The sequence below is a fragment of the Aquarana catesbeiana genome, linkage group LG02 (genome assembly GCF_042186555.1).
Source record: "Aquarana catesbeiana isolate 2022-GZ linkage group LG02, ASM4218655v1, whole genome shotgun sequence".
NCBI classification, from domain to species: Eukaryota; Metazoa; Chordata; class Amphibia; order Anura; family Ranidae; genus Aquarana; species Aquarana catesbeiana.
In genome coordinates this window covers 532,554,789-532,576,880 of record NC_133325.1, presented here as the reverse complement: position 1 = coordinate 532,576,880, position 22,092 = coordinate 532,554,789, and positions in this window count along the sequence as shown.

Below are 22,092 nucleotides of genomic sequence, written 5' to 3'. Positions count from 1 at the left end.
TAAAAAATATACATAGGAACCTATTTAACCCATTTCTGATAAGAATATGCATATAATTATTCTTCTACATAGGGATTATGAATGGAATATTCATTCTAGTTAAACATAGGGATTATGAATGGAATATTCATTCTAGTTAAACATACAAAGGAATATATTTAACCCATTTCTGATAAGAATACGAATATAATTATTTTTCTACATGAGGATTATGGGTGGAATATTGTTTATAAATATAAATAGGCACATAGTTAACCCAATTTCTGATAAGAATATGTATATAAGTATTTTTCTAGGGATTATGGGTGAAATAGTGTTTATTAATTTACATAGGAACATATTAAACCTATTTCTGATATGAATATGCATAAAATTATTTTTCTACATGGGGATTATGGGTGGAATATTGTTTATAAATTTACATAGCAACATATTAAACCTATTTCTGATATGAATGTGCATATAATTATATTGGTATATGGGGATTATGGGTTGAATATTGTTTATAAATATACATAGGAACGTATTTAAGCCATTTCTGATAAGAATATGCATATAATTATTTTTCTACATGGGGATTATGGATGGAATATTGTTTATACATTTACATAGGAACATATTAAACCTATTTCTGATATGAATATGCATAACATTATTTTTCTACATGGGGATTATGGGTGGAATATTGTTTATAAATATACATAGTAACCTATTTAAACCATTTCTGATAAGTATATGCATGTCATTATTATTCAGTATGGGGATTATAGGTGGAATATTGTTTATAAATATACATAGGAACTGATTTAACCTGATAAGAATATGCACATAGTTATTTCTCTACATGGGGATTATGGGTGGAATAATGTTTGTAAATATACATAGTAACCTATTTAACCCATTTCTCATAAGAATATGCATATAATTATTTTTCTACATGGGGATTATGGATGGAATATTGTTTTTAAACATACATAGGAATATATTTATCCAATTTCTTATAAAAATACGCATATAATTATTTTTCTACATATGGATTATGGGTGGAATATTGTTTATAAATATACATAGGAACGTATTTAAGCCATTTCTGATTAGATTATGCATATCATTTTTTTTTCTATATGGGGTTATGGGTGGAATATTGTTTATAAATATACATAGGAACCTAATTAAAGCATTTCTGATAAGAATATGCATATAATTTTTTTTCTACATGGGGATTATTGGTGGAATATTGTTTATATACATACATAGGACCCTATTTAACCAATTTCTGATAAGAATATGCACATAAGTATTTTTCTACACAGGGATTATGGGTGAAATATTGTTTATAAATATACATAGGAACCTAATTAAAGCATTTCTGATAAGAATATGCATATAATATTTTTTCTGCATGGGGATTATAGTGGGAAATTGTTTAAAAAATATACATAGGAACCTATTTAACCCATTTCTGATAAGAATATGCATATAATTATTTTTCTACATAGGGATTATGAATGGAATATTCATTCTAGTTAAACATAGGGATTATGAATGGAATATTCATTCTAGTTAAACATACAAAGGAATATATTTAACCCATTTCTGATAAGAATACGAATATAATTATTTTTCTACATGGGGATTATGGGTGGAATATTGTTTATAAATATACATAGGCACATAGTTAACCCAATTTCTGATAAGAATATGTATATAAGTATTTTTCTCGGGATTATGGGTGAAATAGTGTTTATTAATTTACATAGGAACATATTAAACATATTTCTGTTATGAATATGCATAAAATTATTTTTCTACATGGGGATTATGGGTGGAATATTGTTTATAAATATACATAGGACGCTATTTAACCCATTTTTGATACAAATATGCATATAATTATTTTTCTACATAGGGATTATTGGTGGAATACTGTTTTTAAATATACATAGTAACCTATTAAACCCATTTCTCATAAGAATATGCATATAACTATTATTTTACATGGGGATTATGAATGGAATATTGTAGTTAAACATACATAGGAATATATTTAACCAATTTCTGATAAGAATATGCATATAAGTATTTTTCTACGTAGGGATGATGGGTGAAATATTGTTTATAAATATACATAGGGACCTATTTAGCCCATTTCTGATAAGACTATGCATATCATTATTTTTCTACATGGGGATTATGGGTTCAATATTGTTTATAAATATACATAGGACCTATTTAACCAATTTTCTATTAAGAATATGCATATAATTATTTTTCTACATGGGGATTATAGTTAGAATATTGTTTATAAATATATATAGGAACCTATTTATGCCATTGCTTACAAAAATACGCATATCATTATTTTTCTACATATGGATTATGGGTGGAATATTGTTTATCAATATACATTGTAACCTATTTAACCCATTTCTGTTAACAATATGCATATAATTATTTTTTTTACATGGGGATTATGGATGGAATATTGTTTATAAATTTACATAGCAACATATTAAACCTATTTCTGATATGAATGTGCATCTAATCATATTGCTATATGTGGATTATGGGTTGAATATTGTTTATAAATATACATAGGAACGCGTTTAAGCCATTTCTGATAAGAATATGCATATAATTATTTTTCTACATGGGGATTATGGGTGGAATATTTTTGATACATTTACATAGGAACATATTAAACCTATTTCTGATATGAATATGCATAACATTATTTTTCTACATGGGGATTATGGGTGGAATATTGTTTATAAATATACATAGTAACCTATTTAACCCATTTCTCATAAGAATATGCATATAATTATTTTTCTACATGGGGATTATGGATGGAATATTGTTGTTAAACATACATAGGAATATATTTATCCCATTTATCACATTTCTTATAAAAATACACATATAATTATTTTTCTACATTTGGATTATGGGTGGAATATTGTTTATAAATATACATAGGAACCTAATTAAAGAATTTCTGATAAGAATATGCATATAATTTATTTCTACATGGGGATTATTGGTGGAATATTGTTTATATACATACATAGGACCCTATTTAACCAATTTGTGATAAGAATATGCATATAAGTATTTTTCTACATAGGGATTATGGGTGAAATATTGTTTATAAATATACATAGGAACCTAATTAGGAATATATTAAACCCATTTCTGATAAGAATATGAATATAATTATTTTTCTACATGTGGATTGTTTGTGGAATATTGTTTATAAATATACATAGGAACGTATTTAAGCCATTTCTGATAAGAATATGCATATAATTATATTTCTACATGGGGATTATGGGTGGAATATTGTTTATACATTTACATAGGAACATATTAAACCTATTTCTGATATGAATATGCATAACATTATTTTTCTACATGGGGATTATGGGTGGAATATTGTTTATAAATATACATAGTAACCTATTTAACCCATTTCTGATAAGTATATGCATATAATTATTTTTCAGTATGGGGATTATAGGTGGAATATTGTTTATAAATATACATAGGAACTGATTTAACCCATTTCTGGTAAGAACATGCATATAATTATTTTCTACATAGGGATTAATGGCGGAATACTGTTTTTAAATATACATAGTAACTTTTTAACCCATTTCTCACAAGAATATACATATAATTATTTTTCTACATGGGGATTATGGATGGAATATTGTTTCTTAAACATACATAGGAATATATTTATCCAATTTCTTATAAAAATACACATATAATTATTTTGCTACATATGGATTATGGGTGGAATATTGTTTATAAATATACATAGGAACGTATTTAAGCCATTTCTGATAAGAATATGCATATAATTATTTTTCTACATGGGGATTATGGGTGGAATATTGTTTATACATTTACATAGGAACATATTAAACCTATTTCTGATATGAATATGCATAACATTATTTTTCTACATGGGGATTATGGGTGGAATATTGTTTATAAATATACATAGTAACCTATTTAACCCATTTCTGATAAGAATATGCACACAATTATTTCTCTACATGGGGATTATGGGTGGAATAATGTTTGTAAATATACACAGTAACCTATTTAACCCATTTCTCATAAGAATATGCATATAATTATTTTTCTACATGGGGATTATGGATGGAATATTGTTTTTAAACATACATAGGAATATATTTATCCAATTTCTTATAAAAATACGCATATAATTATTTTTCTACTTATGGATTATGGGTGGAATATTGTTTATAAATATACATAGGAACGTATTTAAGCCATTTCTGATAAGATTATGCATATCATTTTTTTCTATATGGGGTAATGGGTGGAATATTGTTTATAAATATACATAGGAACCTAATTAAAGCATTTCTGATAAGAGTATGCATATAATTTTTTTTCTACATGGGGATTATTGGTGGAATATTGTTTATATACATACATAGGACCCTATTTAAGCAATTTCTGATAAGAATATGCATATAAGTATTTTTCTACACAGGGATTATGGGTGAAATATTGTTTATAAATATACATAGGAACCTAATTAAAGCATTTCTGATAAGAATATGCATATAATATTTTTTCTGCATGGGGATTATAGTGGGAAATTGTTTAAAAAATATACATAGGAACCTATTTAACCCATTTCTGATAAGAATATGCATATAATTATTCTTCTACATAGGGATTATGAATGGAATATTCATTCTAGTTAAACATAGGGATTATGAATGGAATATTCATTCTAGTTAAACATACAAAGGAATATATTTAACCCATTTCTGATAAGAATACGAATATAATTATTTTTCTACATGAGGATTATGGGTGGAATATTGTTTATAAATATAAATAGGCACATAGTTAACCCAATTTCTGATAAGAATATGTATATAAGTATTTTTCTAGGGATTATGGGTGAAATAGTGTTTATTAATTTACATAGGAACATATTAAACCTATTTCTGATATGAATATGCATAAAATTATTTTTCTACATGGGGATTATGGGTGGAATATTGTTTATAAATTTACATAGCAACATATTAAACCTATTTCTGATATGAATGTGCATATAATTATATTGGTATATGGGGATTATGGGTTGAATATTGTTTATAAATATACATAGGAACGTATTTAAGCCATTTCTGATAAGAATATGCATATAATTATTTTTCTACATGGGGATTATGGATGGAATATTGTTTATACATTTACATAGGAACATATTAAACCTATTTCTGATATGAATATGCATAACATTATTTTTCTACATGGGGATTATGGGTGGAATATTGTTTATAAATATACATAGTAACCTATTTAAACCATTTCTGATAAGTATATGCATGTCATTATTATTCAGTATGGGGATTATAGGTGGAATATTGTTTATAAATATACATAGGAACTGATTTAACCTGATAAGAATATGCACATAGTTATTTCTCTACATGGGGATTATGGGTGGAATAATGTTTGTAAATATACATAGTAACCTATTTAACCCATTTCTCATAAGAATATGCATATAATTATTTTTCTACATGGGGATTATGGATGGAATATTGTTTTTAAACATACATAGGAATATATTTATCCAATTTCTTATAAAAATACGCATATAATTATTTTTCTACATATGGATTATGGGTGGAATATTGTTTATAAATATACATAGGAACGTATTTAAGCCATTTCTGATTAGATTATGCATATCATTTTTTTTCTATATGGGGTTATGGGTGGAATATTGTTTATAAATATACATAGGAACCTAATTAAAGCATTTCTGATAAGAATATGCATATAATTTTTTTTCTACATGGGGATTATTGGTGGAATATTGTTTATATACATACATAGGACCCTATTTAACCAATTTCTGATAAGAATATGCATATAAGTATTTTTCTACACAGGGATTATGGGTGAAATATTGTTTATAAATATACATAGGAACCTAATTAAAGCATTTCTGATAAGAATATGCATATAATATTTTTTCTGCATGGGGATTATAGTGGGAAATTGTTTAAAAAATATACATAGGAACCTATTTAACCCATTTCTGATAAGAATATGCATATAATTATTTTTCTACATAGGGATTATGAATGGAATATTCATTCTAGTTAAACATAGGGATTATGAATGGAATATTCATTCTAGTTAAACATACAAAGGAATATATTTAACCCATTTCTGATAAGAATACGAATATAATTATTTTTCTACATGGGGATTATGGGTGGAATATTGTTTATAAATATACATAGGCACATAGTTAACCCAATTTCTGATAAGAATATGTATATAAGTATTTTTCTCGGGATTATGGGTGAAATAGTGTTTATTAATTTACATAGGAACATATTAAACATATTTCTGTTATGAATATGCATAAAATTATTTTTCTACATGGGGATTATGGGTGGAATATTGTTTATAAATATACATAGGACGCTATTTAACCCATTTTTGATACAAATATGCATATAATTATTTTTCTACATAGGGATTATTGGTGGAATACTGTTTTTAAATATACATAGTAACCTATTAAACCCATTTCTCATAAGAATATGCATATAATTATTTTTTTACATGGGGATTATGAATGGAATATTGTAGTTAAACATACATAGGAATATATTTAACCAATTTCTGATAAGAATATGCATATAAGTATTTTTCTACGTAGGGATGATGGGTGAAATATTGTTTATAAATATACATAGGGACCTATTTAGCCCATTTCTGATAAGACTATGCATATCATTATTTTTCTACATGGGGATTATGGGTTCAATATTGTTTATAAATATACATAGGACCTATTTAACCAATTTTCTATTAAGAATATGCATATAATTATTTTTCTACATGGGGATTATAGTTAGAATATTGTTTATAAATATATATAGGAACCTATTTATGCCATTGCTTACAAAAATACGCATATCATTATTTTTCTACATATGGATTATGGGTGGAATATTGTTTATCAATATACATTGTAACCTATTTAACCCATTTCTGTTAACAATATGCATATAATTATTTTTTTTACATGGGGATTATGGATGGAATATTGTTTATAAATTTACATAGCAACATATTAAACCTATTTCTGATATGAATGTGCATCTAATCATATTGCTATATGTGGATTATGGGTTGAATATTGTTTATAAATATACATAGGAACGCGTTTAAGCCATTTCTGATAAGAATATGCATATAATTATTTTTCTACATGGGGATTATGGGTGGAATATTTTTGATACATTTACATAGGAACATATTAAACCTATTTCTGATATGAATATGCATAACATTATTTTTCTACATGGGGATTATGGGTGGAATATTGTTTATAAATATACATAGTAACCTATTTAACCCATTTCTCATAAGAATATGCATATAATTATTTTTCTACATGGGGATTATGGATGGAATATTGTTGTTAAACATACATAGGAATATATTTATCCCATTTATCACATTTCTTATAAAAATAAACATATAATTATTTTTCTACATTTGGATTATGGGTGGAATATTGTTTATAAATATACATAGGAACCTAATTAAAGAATTTCTGATAAGAATATGCATATAATTTATTTCTACATGGGGATTATTGGTGGAATATTGTTTATATACATACATAGGACCCTATTTAACCAATTTGTGATAAGAATATGCATATAAGTATTTTTCTACATAGGGATTATGGGTGAAATATTGTTTATAAATATACATAGGAACCTAATTAGGAATATATTAAACCCATTTCTGATAAGAATATGAATATAATTATTTTTCTACATGTGGATTGTTTGTGGAATATTGTTTATAAATATACATAGGAACGTATTTAAGCCATTTCTGATAAGAATATGCATATAATTATATTTCTACATGGGGATTATGGGTGGAATATTGTTTATACATTTACATAGGAACATATTAAACCTATTTCTGATATGAATATGCATAACATTATTTTTCTACATGGGGATTATGGGTGGAATATTGTTGATAAATATACATAGTAACCTATTTAACCCATTTCTGATAAGTATATGCATATAATTATTTTTCAGTATGGGGATTATAGGTGGAATATTGTTTATAAATATACATAGGAACTGATTTAACCCATTTCTGGTAAGAACATGCATATAATTATTTTCTACATAGGGATTAATGGCGGAATACTGTTTTTAAATATACATAGTAACTTTTTAACCCATTTCTCATAAGAATATACATATAATTCTTTTTCTACATGGGGATTATGGATGGAATATTGTTTCTTAAACATACATAGGAATATATTTATCCAATTTCTTATAAAAATACACATATAATTATTTTGCTACATATGGATTATGGGTGGAATATTGCTTATAAATATACATAGGAACGTATTTAAGCCATTTCTGATAAGAATATGCATATAATTATTTTTCTACATGGGGATTATGGGTGGAATATTGTTTATACATTTACATAGGAACATATTAAACCTATTTCTGATATGAATATGCATAACATTATTTTTCTACATGGGGATTATGGGTTCAATATTGTTTATAAATATACATAGGACCTATTTAACCAATTTTCTATTAAGAATATGCATATAATTATTTTTCTACATGGGGATTATAGTTAGAATATTGTTTATAAATATATATAGGAACCTATTTATGCCATTGCTTACAAAAATACGCATATCATTATTTTTCTACATATGGATTATGGGTGGAATATTGTTTATCAATATACATTGTAACCTATTTAACCCATTTCTGTTAACAATATGCATATAATTATTTTTTTACATGGGGATTATGGATGGAATATTGTTTATAAATTTACATAGCAACATATTAAACCTATTTCTGATATGAATGTGCATCCAATCATATTGCTATATGTGGATTATGGGTTGAATATTGTTTATAAATATACATAGGAACGCGTTTAAGCCATTTCTGATAAGAATATGCATATAATTATTTTTCTACATGGGGATTATGGGTGGAATATTTTTCATACATTTACATAGGAACATATTAAACCTATTTCTGATATGAATATGCATAACATTATTTTTCTACATGGGGATTATGGGTGGAATATTGTTTATAAATATACATAGTAACCTATTTAACCCATTTCTCATAAGAATATGCATATAATTATTTTTCTACATGGGGATTATGGATGGAATATTGTTGTTAAACATACATAGGAATATATTTATCCCATTTATCCCATTTCTTATAAAAATACACATATAATTATTTTTCTACATTTGGATTATGGGTGGAATATTGTTTATAAATATACATAGGAACCTAATTAAAGAATTTCTGATAAGAATATGCATATAATTTATTTCTACATGGGGATTATTGGTGGAATATTGCTTATATACATACATAGGACCCTATTTAACCAATTTGTGATAAGAATATGCATATAAGTATTTTTCTACATAGGGATTGTGGGTGGAATATTGTTTATAAATATATATAGGAACGTATTTAAGCCATTTCTGATAAGAATATGCATATAATTATATTTCTACATGGGGATTATGGGTGGAATATTGTTTATACATTTACATAGGAACATATTAAACCTATTTCTGATATGAATATGCATAACATTATTTTTCTACATGGGGATTATGGGTGGAATATTGTTTATAAATATACATAGTAACCTATTTAACCCATTTCTGATAAGTATATGCATATAATTATTTTTCAGTATGGGGATTATAGGTGGAATATTGTTTATAAATATACATAGGAACTGATTTAACCCATTTCTGGTAAGAACATGCATATAATTATTTTCTACATAGGGATTAATGGCGGAATACTGTTTTTAAATATATATAGTAACTTTTTAACCCATTTCTCATAAGAATATACATATAATTATTTTTCTACATGGGGATTATGGATGGAATATTGTTTCTTAAGCATACATAGGAATATATTTATCCAATTTCTTATAAAAATACACATATAATTATTTTGCTACATATGGATTATGGGTGGAATATTGTTTATAAATATACATAGGAACGTATTTAAGCCATTTCTGATAAGAATATGCATATAATTATTTTTCTACATGGGGATTATGGGTGGAATATTGTTTATACATTTACATAGGAACATATTAAACCTATTTCTGTTATGAATATGCATAACATTATTTTTCTACATGGGGATTATGGGTGGAATATTGTTTATAAATATACATAGTAACCTATTTAACCCATTTCTGATAAGAATATGCTCATAATTATTTCTCTACATGGGGATTATGGGTGGAATAATGTTTGTAAATATACATAGTAACCTATTTAACCCATTTCTCATAAGAATATGCATATAATTATTTTTCTACATGGGGATTATGGATGGAATATTGTTTTTAAACATACATAGGAATATATTTATCCAATTTCTTATAAAAATACGCATATAATTATTTTTCTACATATGGATTATGGGTGGAATATTGTTTATAAATATACATAGGAACGTATTGAAGCCATTTCTGATAAGATTATGCATATCATTTTTTTTCTTTATGGGGTTATGGGTGGAATATTGTTTATAAATATACATAGGAACCTAATTAAAGCATTTCTGATAAGAATATGCATATAATTTTTTTTCTACATGGGGATTATTGGTGGAATATTGTTTATATACATACATAGGACCCTATTTAACCAATTTCTGATAAGAATATGCATATAAGTATTTTTCTACACAGGGATTATGGGTGAAATATTGTTTATAAATATACATAGGAACCTAATTAAAGCATTTCTGATAAGAATATGCATATAATATTTTTTCTGCATGGGGATTATAGTGGGAAATTGTTTAAAAAATATACATAGGAACCTATTTAACCCATTTCTGATAAGAATATGCATATAATTATTTTTCTACATAGGGATTATGAATGGAATATTCATTCTAGTTAAACATAGGGATTATGAATGGAATATTCATTCTAGTTAAACATACAAAGGAATATATTTAACCCATTTCTGATAAGAATACGAATATAATTATTTTTCTACATGGGGATTATGGGTGGAATATTGTTTATAAATATACATAGGCACATAGTTAACCCAATTTCTGATAAGAATATGTATATAAGTATTTTTCTAGGGATTATGGGTGAAATAGTGTTTATTAATTTACATAGGAACATATTAAACATATTTCTGTTATGAATATGCATAAAATTATTTTTCTACATGGGGATTATGGATGGAATATTGTTTATAAATGTACATAGGACGCTATTTAACCCATTTCTCATAAGAATATGCATATAACTATTTTTTTACATGGGGATTATGAATGGAATATTGTAGTTAAACATACATAGGAATATATTTAACCAATTTCTGATAAGAATATGCATATAAGTATTTTTCTACGTAGGGATGATGGGTGAAATATTGTTTATAAATATACATAGGGACCTATTTAGCCCATTTCTGATAGGACTATGCATATCATTATTTTTCTACATGGGGATTATGGGTTCAATATTGTTTATAAATATACATAGGACCTATTTAACCAATTTTCTATTAAGAATATGCATATAATTATTTTTCTACATGGGGATTATAGTTAGAATATTGTTTATAAATATATATAGGAACCTATTTATGCCATTGCTTACAAAAATACGCATATCATTATTTTTCTACATATGGATTATGAGTGGAATATTGTTTATCAATATACATTGTAACCTATTTAACCCATTTCTGTTAACAATATGCATATAATTATTTTTTTACATGGGGATTATGGATGGAATATTGTTTATAAATTTACATAGCAACATATTAAACCTATTTCTGATATGAATGTGCATCTAATCATATTGCTATATGTGGATTATGGGTTGAATATTGTTTATAAATATACATAGGAACGCGTTTAAGCCATTTCTGATAAGAATATGCATATAATTATTTTTCTACATGGGGATTATGGGTGGAATATTTTTGATACATTTACATAGGAACATATTAAACCTATTTCTGATATGAATATGCATAACATTATTTTTCTACATGGGGATTATGGGTGGAATATTGTTTATAAATATACATAGTAACCTATTTAACCCATTTCTCATAAGAATATGCATATGATTATTTTTCTACATGGGGATTATGGATGGAATATTGTTGTTAAACATACATAGGAATATATTTATCCCATTTATCCCATTTCTTATAAAAATAAACATATAATTATTTTTCTACATTTGGATTATGGGAGGAATATTGTTTATAAATATACATAGGAACCTAATTAAAGAATTTCTGATAAGAATATGCATATAATTTATTTCTACATGGGGATTATTGGTGGAATATTGTTTATATACATACATAGGACCGTATTTAACCAATTTGTGATAAGAATATGCATATAAGTATTTTTCTACATAGGGATTATGGGTGAAATATTGTTTATAAATATACATAGGAACCTAATTAGGAATATATTAAACCCATTTCTGATAAGAATATGAATATAATTATTTTTCTACATGTGGATTGTGGGTGGAATATTGTTTATAAATATACATAGGAACGTATTTAAGCCATTTCTGATAAGAATATGCATATAATTATATTTCTACATGGGGATTATGGGTGGAATATTGTTTATACATTTACATAGGAACATATTAAACCTATTTCTGTTATGAATATGCATAACATTATTTTTCTACATGGGGATTATGGGTGGAATATTGTTTATAAATATACATAGTAACCTATTTAACCCATTTCTGATAAGTATATGCATATAATTATTTTTCAGTATGGGGATTATAGGTGGAATATTGTTTATAAATATACATAGGAACTGATTTAACCAATTTCTGGTAAGAACATGCATATAATTATTTTCTACATAGGGATTAATGGCGGAATACTGTTTTTAAATATACATAGTAACTTTTTAACCCATTTCTCATAAGAATATACATATAATTATTTTTCTACATGGGGATTATGGATGGAATATTGTTTCTTAAACATACATAGGAATATATTTATCCAATTTCTTATAAAAATACACATATAATTATTTTGCTACATATGGATTATGGGTGGAATATTGTTTATAAATATACATAGGAACGTATTTAAGCCATTTCTGATAAGAATATGCATAACATTATTTTTCTACATGGGGATTATGGGTGGAATATTGTTTATAAATATACATAGTAACCTAATTAACCCATTTCTGATAAGAATATGCACACAATTATTTCTCTACATGGGGATTATGGGTGGAATAATGTTTGTAAATATACACAGTAACCTATTTAACCCATTTCTCATAAGAATATGCATATAATTATTTTTCTACATGGGGATTATGGATGGAATATTGTTTTTAAACATACATAGGAATATATTTATCCAATTTCTTATAAAAATACGCATATAATTATTTTTCTACATATGGATTATGGGTGGAATATTGTTTATAAATATACATAGGAACGTATTTAAGCCATTTCTGATAAGATTATGCATATCATTTTTTTTCTATATGGGGTAATGGGTGGAATATTGTTTATAAATATACATAGGAACCTAATTAAAGCATTTCTGATAAGAGTATGCATATAATTTTTTTTCTACATGGGGATTATTGGTGGAATATTGTTTATATACATACATAGGACCCTATTTAAGCAATTTCTGATAAGAATATGCATATAAGTATTTTTCTACACAGGGATTATGGGTGAAATATTGTTTATAAATATACATAGGAACCTAATTAAAGCATTTCTGATAAGAATATGCATATAATATTTTTTCTGCATGGGGATTATAGTGGGAAATTGTTTAAAAAATATACATAGGAACCTATTTAACCCATTTCTGATAAGAATATGCATATAATTATTCTTCTACATAGGGATTATGAATGGAATATTCATTCTAGTTAAACATAGGGATTATGAATGGAATATTCATTCTAGTTAAACATACAAAGGAATATATTTAACCCATTTCTGATAAGAATACGAATATAATTATTTTTCTACATGAGGATTATGGGTGGAATATTGTTTATAAATATAAATAGGCACATAGTTAACCCAATTTCTGATAAGAATATGTATATAAGTATTTTTCTAGGGATTATGGGTGAAATAGTGTTTATTAATTTACATAGGAACATATTAAACCTATTTCTGATATGAATATGCATAAAATTATTTTTCTACATGGGGATTATGGGTGGAATATTGTTTATAAATTTACATAGCAACATATTAAACCTATTTCTGATATGAATGTGCATATAATTATATTGGTATATGGGGATTATGGGTTGAATATTGTTTATAAATATACATAGGAACGTATTTAAGCCATTTCTGATAAGAATATGCATATAATTATTTTTCTACATGGGGATTATGGATGGAATATTGTTTATACATTTACATAGGAACATATTAAACCTATTTCTGATATGAATATGCATAACATTATTTTTCTACATGGGGATTATGGGTGGAATATTGTTTATAAATATACATAGTAACCTATTTAAACCATTTCTGATAAGTATATGCATGTCATTATTATTCAGTATGGGGATTATAGGTGGAATATTGTTTATAAATATACATAGGAACTGATTTAACCTGATAAGAATATGCACATAGTTATTTCTCTACATGGGGATTATGGGTGGAATAATGTTTGTAAATATACATAGTAACCTATTTAACCCATTTCTCATAAGAATATGCATATAATTATTTTTCTACATGGGGATTATGGATGGAATATTGTTTTTAAACATACATAGGAATATATTTATCCAATTTCTTATAAAAATACGCATATAATTATTTTTCTACATATGGATTATGGGTGGAATATTGTTTATAAATATACATAGGAACGTATTTAAGCCATTTCTGATTAGATTATGCATATCATTTTTTTTTCTATATGGGGTTATGGGTGGAATATTGTTTATAAATATACATAGGAACCTAATTAAAGCATTTCTGATAAGAATATGCATATAATTTTTTTTCTACATGGGGATTATTGGTGGAATATTGTTTATATACATACATAGGACCCTATTTAACCAATTTCTGATAAGAATATGCACATAAGTATTTTTCTACACAGGGATTATGGGTGAAATATTGTTTATAAATATACATAGGAACCTAATTAAAGCATTTCTGATAAGAATATGCATATAATATTTTTTCTGCATGGGGATTATAGTGGGAAATTGTTTAAAAAATATACATAGGAACCTATTTAACCCATTTCTGATAAGAATATGCATATAATTATTTTTCTACATAGGGATTATGAATGGAATATTCATTCTAGTTAAACATGGGGATTATGAATGGAATATTCATTCTAGTTAAACATACAAAGGAATATATTTAACCCATTTCTGATAAGAATACGAATATAATTATTTTTCTACATGGGGATTATGGGTGGAATATTGTTTATAAATATACATAGGCACATAGTTAACCCAATTTCTGATAAGAATATGTATATAAGTATTTTTCTCGGGATTATGGGTGAAATAGTGTTTATTAATTTACATAGGAACATATTAAACATATTTCTGTTATGAATATGCATAAAATTATTTTTCTACATGGGGATTATGGGTGGAATATTGTTTATAAATATACATAGGACGCTATTTAACCCATTTTTGATACAAATATGCATATAATTATTTTTCTACATAGGGATTATTGGTGGAATACTGTTTTTAAATATACATAGTAACCTATTAAACCCATTTCTCATAAGAATATGCATATAACTATTTTTTTACATGGGGATTATGAATGGAATATTGTAGTTAAACATACATAGGAATATATTTAACCAATTTCTGATAAGAATATGCATATAAGTATTTTTCTACGTAGGGATGATGGGTGAAATATTGTTTATAAATATACATAGGGACCTATTTAGCCCATTTCTGATAATACTATGCATATCATTATTTTTCTACATGGGGATTATGGGTTCAATATTGTTTATAAATATACATAGGACCTATTTAACCAATTTTCTATTAAGAATATGCATATAATTATTTTTCTACATGGGGATTATAGTTAGAATATTGTTTATAAATATATATAGGAACCTATTTATGCCATTGCTTACAAAAATACGCATATCATTATTTTTCTACATATGGATTATGGGTGGAATAATGTTTATCAATATACATTGTAACCTATTTAACCCATTTCTGTTAACAATATGCATATAATTATTTTTTTTACATGGGGATTATGGATGGAATATTGTTTATAAATTTACATAGCAACATATTAAACCTATTTCTGATATGAATGTGCATCTAATCATATTGCTATATGTGGATTATGGGTTGAATATTGTTTATAAATATACATAGGAACGCGTTTAAGCCATTTCTGATAAGAATATGCATATAATTATTTTTCTACATGGGGATTATGGGTGGAATATTTTTGATACATTTACATAGGAACATATTAAACCTATTTCTGATATGAATATGCATAACATTATTTTTCTACATGGGGATTATGGGTGGAATATTGTTTATAAATATACATAGTAACCTATTTAACCCATTTCTCATAAGAATATGCATATAATTATTTTTCTACATGGGGATTATGGATGGAATATTGTTGTTAAACATACATAGGAATATATTTATCCCATTTATCACATTTCTTATAAAAATAAACATATAATTATTTTTCTACATTTGGATTATGGGTGGAATATTGTTTATAAATATACATAGGAACCTAATTAAAGAATTTCTGATAAGAATATGCATATAATTTATTTCTACATGGGGATTATTGGTGGAATATTGTTTATATACATACATAGGACCCTATTTAACCAATTTGTGATAAGAATATGCATATAAGTATTTTTCTACATAGGGATTATGGGTGAAATATTGTTTATAAATATACATAGGAACCTAATTAGGAATATATTAAACCCATTTCTGATAAGAATATGAATATAATTATTTTTCTACATGTGGATTGTTTGTGGAATATTGTTTATAAATATACATAGGAACGTATTTAAGCCATTTCTGATAAGAATATGCATATAATTATATTTCTACATGGGGATTATGGGTGGAATATTGTTTATACATTTACATAGGAACATATTAAACCTATTTCTGATATGAATATGCATAACATTATTTTTCTACATGGGGATTATGGGTGGAATATTGTTGATAAATATACATAGTAACCTATTTAACCCATTTCTGATAAGTATATGCATATAATTATTTTTCAGTATGGGGATTATAGGTGGAATATTGTTTATAAATATACATAGGAACTGATTTAACCCATTTCTGGTAAGAACATGCATATAATTATTTTCTACATAGGGATTAATGGCGGAATACTGTTTTTAAATATACATAGTAACTTTTTAACCCATTTCTCACAAGAATATACATATAATTATTTTTCTACATGGGGATTATGGATGGAATATTGTTTCTTAAACATACATAGGAATATATTTATCCAATTTCTTATAAAAATACACATATAATTATTTTGCTACATATGGATTATGGGTGGAATATTGTTTATAAATATACATAGGAACGTATTTAAGCCATTTCTGATAAGAATATGCATATAATTATTTTTCTACATGGGGATTATGGGTGGAATATTGTTTATACATTTACATAGGAACATATTAAACCTATTTCTGATATGAATATGCATAACATTATTTTTCTACATGGGGATTATGGGTGGAATATTGTTTATAAATATACATAGTAACCTAATTAACCCATTTCTGATAAGAATATGCACACAATTATTTCTCTACATGGGGATTATGGGTGGAATAATGTTTGTAAATATACACAGTAACCTATTTAACCCATTTCTCATAAGAATATGCATATAATTATTTTTCTACATGGGGATTATGGATGGAATATTGTTTTTAAACATACATAGGAATATATTTATCCAATTTCTTATAAAAATACGCATATAATTATTTTTCTACATATGGATTATGGGTGGAATATTGTTTATAAATATACATAGGAACGTATTTAAGCCATTTCTGATAAGATTATGCATATCATTTTTTTTCTATATGGGGTAATGGGTGGAATATTGTTTATAAATATACATAGGAACCTAATTAAAGCATTTCTGATAAGAGTATGCATATAATTTTTTTTCTACATGGGGATTATTGGTGGAATATTGTTTATATACATACATAGGACCCTATTTAAGCAATTTCTGATAAGAATATGCATATAAGTATTTTTCTACACAGGGATTATGGGTGAAATATTGTTTATAAATATACATAGGAACCTAATTAAAGCATTTCTGATAAGAATATGCACATAATATTTTTTCTGCATGGGGATTATAGTGGGAAATTGTTTAAAAAATATACATAGGAACCTATTTAACCCATTTCTGATAAGAATATGCATATAATTATTCTTCTACATAGGGATTATGAATGGAATATTCATTCTAGTTAAACATAGGGATTATGAATGGAATATTCATTCTAGTTAAACATACAAAGGAATATATTTAACCCATTTCTGATAAGAATACGAATATAATTATTTTTCTACATGAGGATTATGGGTGGAATATTGTTTATAAATATAAATAGGCACATAGTTAACCCAATTTCTGATAAGAATATGTATATAAGTATTTTTCTAGGGATTATGGGTGAAATAGTGTTTATTAATTTACATAGGAACATATTAAACCTATTTCTGATATGAATATGCATAAAATTATTTTTCTACATGGGGATTATGGGTGGAATATTGTTTATAAATTTACATAGCAACATATTAAACCTATTTCTGATATGAATGTGCATATAATTATATTGGTATATGGGGATTATGGGTTGAATATTGTTTATAAATATACATAGGAACGTATTTAAGCCATTTCTGATAAGAATATGCATATAATTATTTTTCTACATGGGGATTATGGATGGAATATTGTTTATACATTTACATAGGAACATATTAAACCTATTTCTGATATGAATATGCATAACATTATTTTTCTACATGGGGATTATGGGTGGAATATTGTTTATAAATATACATAGTAACCTATTTAAACCATTTCTGATAAGTATATGCATGTCATTATTATTCAGTATGGGGATTATAGGTGGAATATTGTTTATAAATATACATAGGAACTGATTTAACCTGATAAGAATATGCACATAGTTATTTCTCTACATGGGGATTATGGGTGGAATAATGTTTGTAAATATACATAGTAACCTATTTAACCCATTTCTCATAAGAATATGCATATAATTATTTTTCTACATGGGGATTATGGATGGAATATTGTTTTTAAACATACATAGGAATATATTTATCCAATTTCTTATAAAAATACGCATATAATTATTTTTCTACATATGGATTATGGGTGGAATATTGTTTATAAATATACATAGGAACGTATTTAAGCCATTTCTGATTAGATTATGCATATCATTTTTTTTTCTATATGGGGTTATGGGTGGAATATTGTTTATAAATATACATAGGAACCTAATTAAAGCATTTCTGATAAGAATATGCATATAATTTTTTTTCTACATGGGGATTATTGGTGGAATATTGTTTATATACATACATAGGACCCTATTTAACCAATTTCTGATAAGAATATGCACATAAGTATTTTTCTACACAGGGATTATGGGTGAAATATTGTTTATAAATATACATAGGAACCTAATTAAAGCATTTCTGATAAGAATATGCATATAATATTTTTTCTGCATGGGGATTATAGTGGGAAATTGTTTAAAAAATATACATAGGAACCTATTTAACCCATTTCTGATAAGAATATGCATATAATTATTTTTCTACATAGGGATTATGAATGGAATATTCATTCTAGTTAAACATAGGGATTATGAATGGAATATTCATTCTAGTTAAACATACAAAGGAATATATTTAACCCATTTCTGATAAGAATACGAATATAATTATTTTTCTACATGGGGATTATGGGTGGAATATTGTTTATAAATATACATAGGCACATAGTTAACCCAATTTCTGATAAGAATATGTATATAAGTATTTTTCTCGGGATTATGGGTGAAATAGTGTTTATTAATTTACATAGGAACATATTAAACATATTTCTGTTATGAATATGCATAAAATTATTTTTCTACATGGGGATTATGGGTGGAATATTGTTTATAAATATACATAGGACGCTATTTAACCCATTTTTGATACAAATATGCATATAATTATTTTTCTACATAGGGATTATTGGTGGAATACTGTTTTTAAATATACATAGTAACCTATTAAACCCATTTCTCATAAGAATATGCATATAACTATTTTTTTACATGGGGATTATGAATGGAATATTGTAGTTAAACATACATAGGAATATATTTAACCAATTTCTGATAAGAATATGCATATAAGTATTTTTCTACGTAGGGATGATGGGTGAAATATTGTTTATAAATATACATAGGGACCTATTTAGCCCATTTCTGATAAGACTATGCATATCATTATTTTTCTACATGGGGATTATGGGTTCAATATTGTTTATAAATATACATAGGACCTATTTAACCAATTTTCTATTAAGAATATGCATATAATTATTTTTCTACATGGGGATTATAGTTAGAATATTGTTTATAAATATATATAGGAACCTATTTATGCCATTGCTTACAAAAATACGCATATCATTATTTTTCTACATATGGATTATGGGTGGAATATTGTTTATCAATATACATTGTAACCTATTTAACCCATTTCTGTTAACAATATGCATATAATTATTTTTTTTACATGGGGATTATGGATGGAATATTGTTTATAAATTTACATAGCAACATATTAAACCTATTTCTGATATGAATGTGCATCTAATCATATTGCTATATGTGGATTATGGGTTGAATATTGTTTATAAATATACATAGGAACGCGTTTAAGCCATTTCTGATAAGAATATGCATATAATTATTTTTCTACATGGGGATTATGGGTGGAATATTTTTGATACATTTACATAGGAACATATTAAACCTATTTCTGATATGAATATGCATAACATTATTTTTCTACATGGGGATTATGGGTGGAATATTGTTTATAAATTTACATAGCAACATATTAAACCTATTTCTGATATGAATGTGCATATAATTATATTGGTATATGGGGATTATGGGTTGAATATTGTTTATAAATATACATAGGAACGTATTTAAGCCATTTCTGATAAGAATATGCATATAATTATTTTTCTACATGGGGATTATGGATGGAATATTGTTTATACATTTACATAGGAACATATTAAACCTATTTCTGATATGAATATGCATAACATTATTTTTCTACATGGGGATTATGGGTGGAATATTGTTTATAAATATACATAGTAACCTATTTAAACCATTTCTGATAAGTATATGCATGTCATTATTATTCAGTATGGGGATTATAGGTGGAATATTGTTTATAAATATACATAGGAACTGATTTAACCTGATAAGAATATGCACATAGTTATTTCTCTACATGGGGATTATGGGTGGAATAATGTTTGTAAATATACATAGTAACCTATTTAACCCATTTCTCATAAGAATATGCATATAATTATTTTTCTACATGGGGATTATGGATGGAATATTGTTTTTAAACATACATAGGAATATATTTATCCAATTTCTTATAAAAATACGCATATAATTATTTTTCTACATATGGATTATGGGTGGAATATTGTTTATAAATATACATAGGAACGTATTTAAGC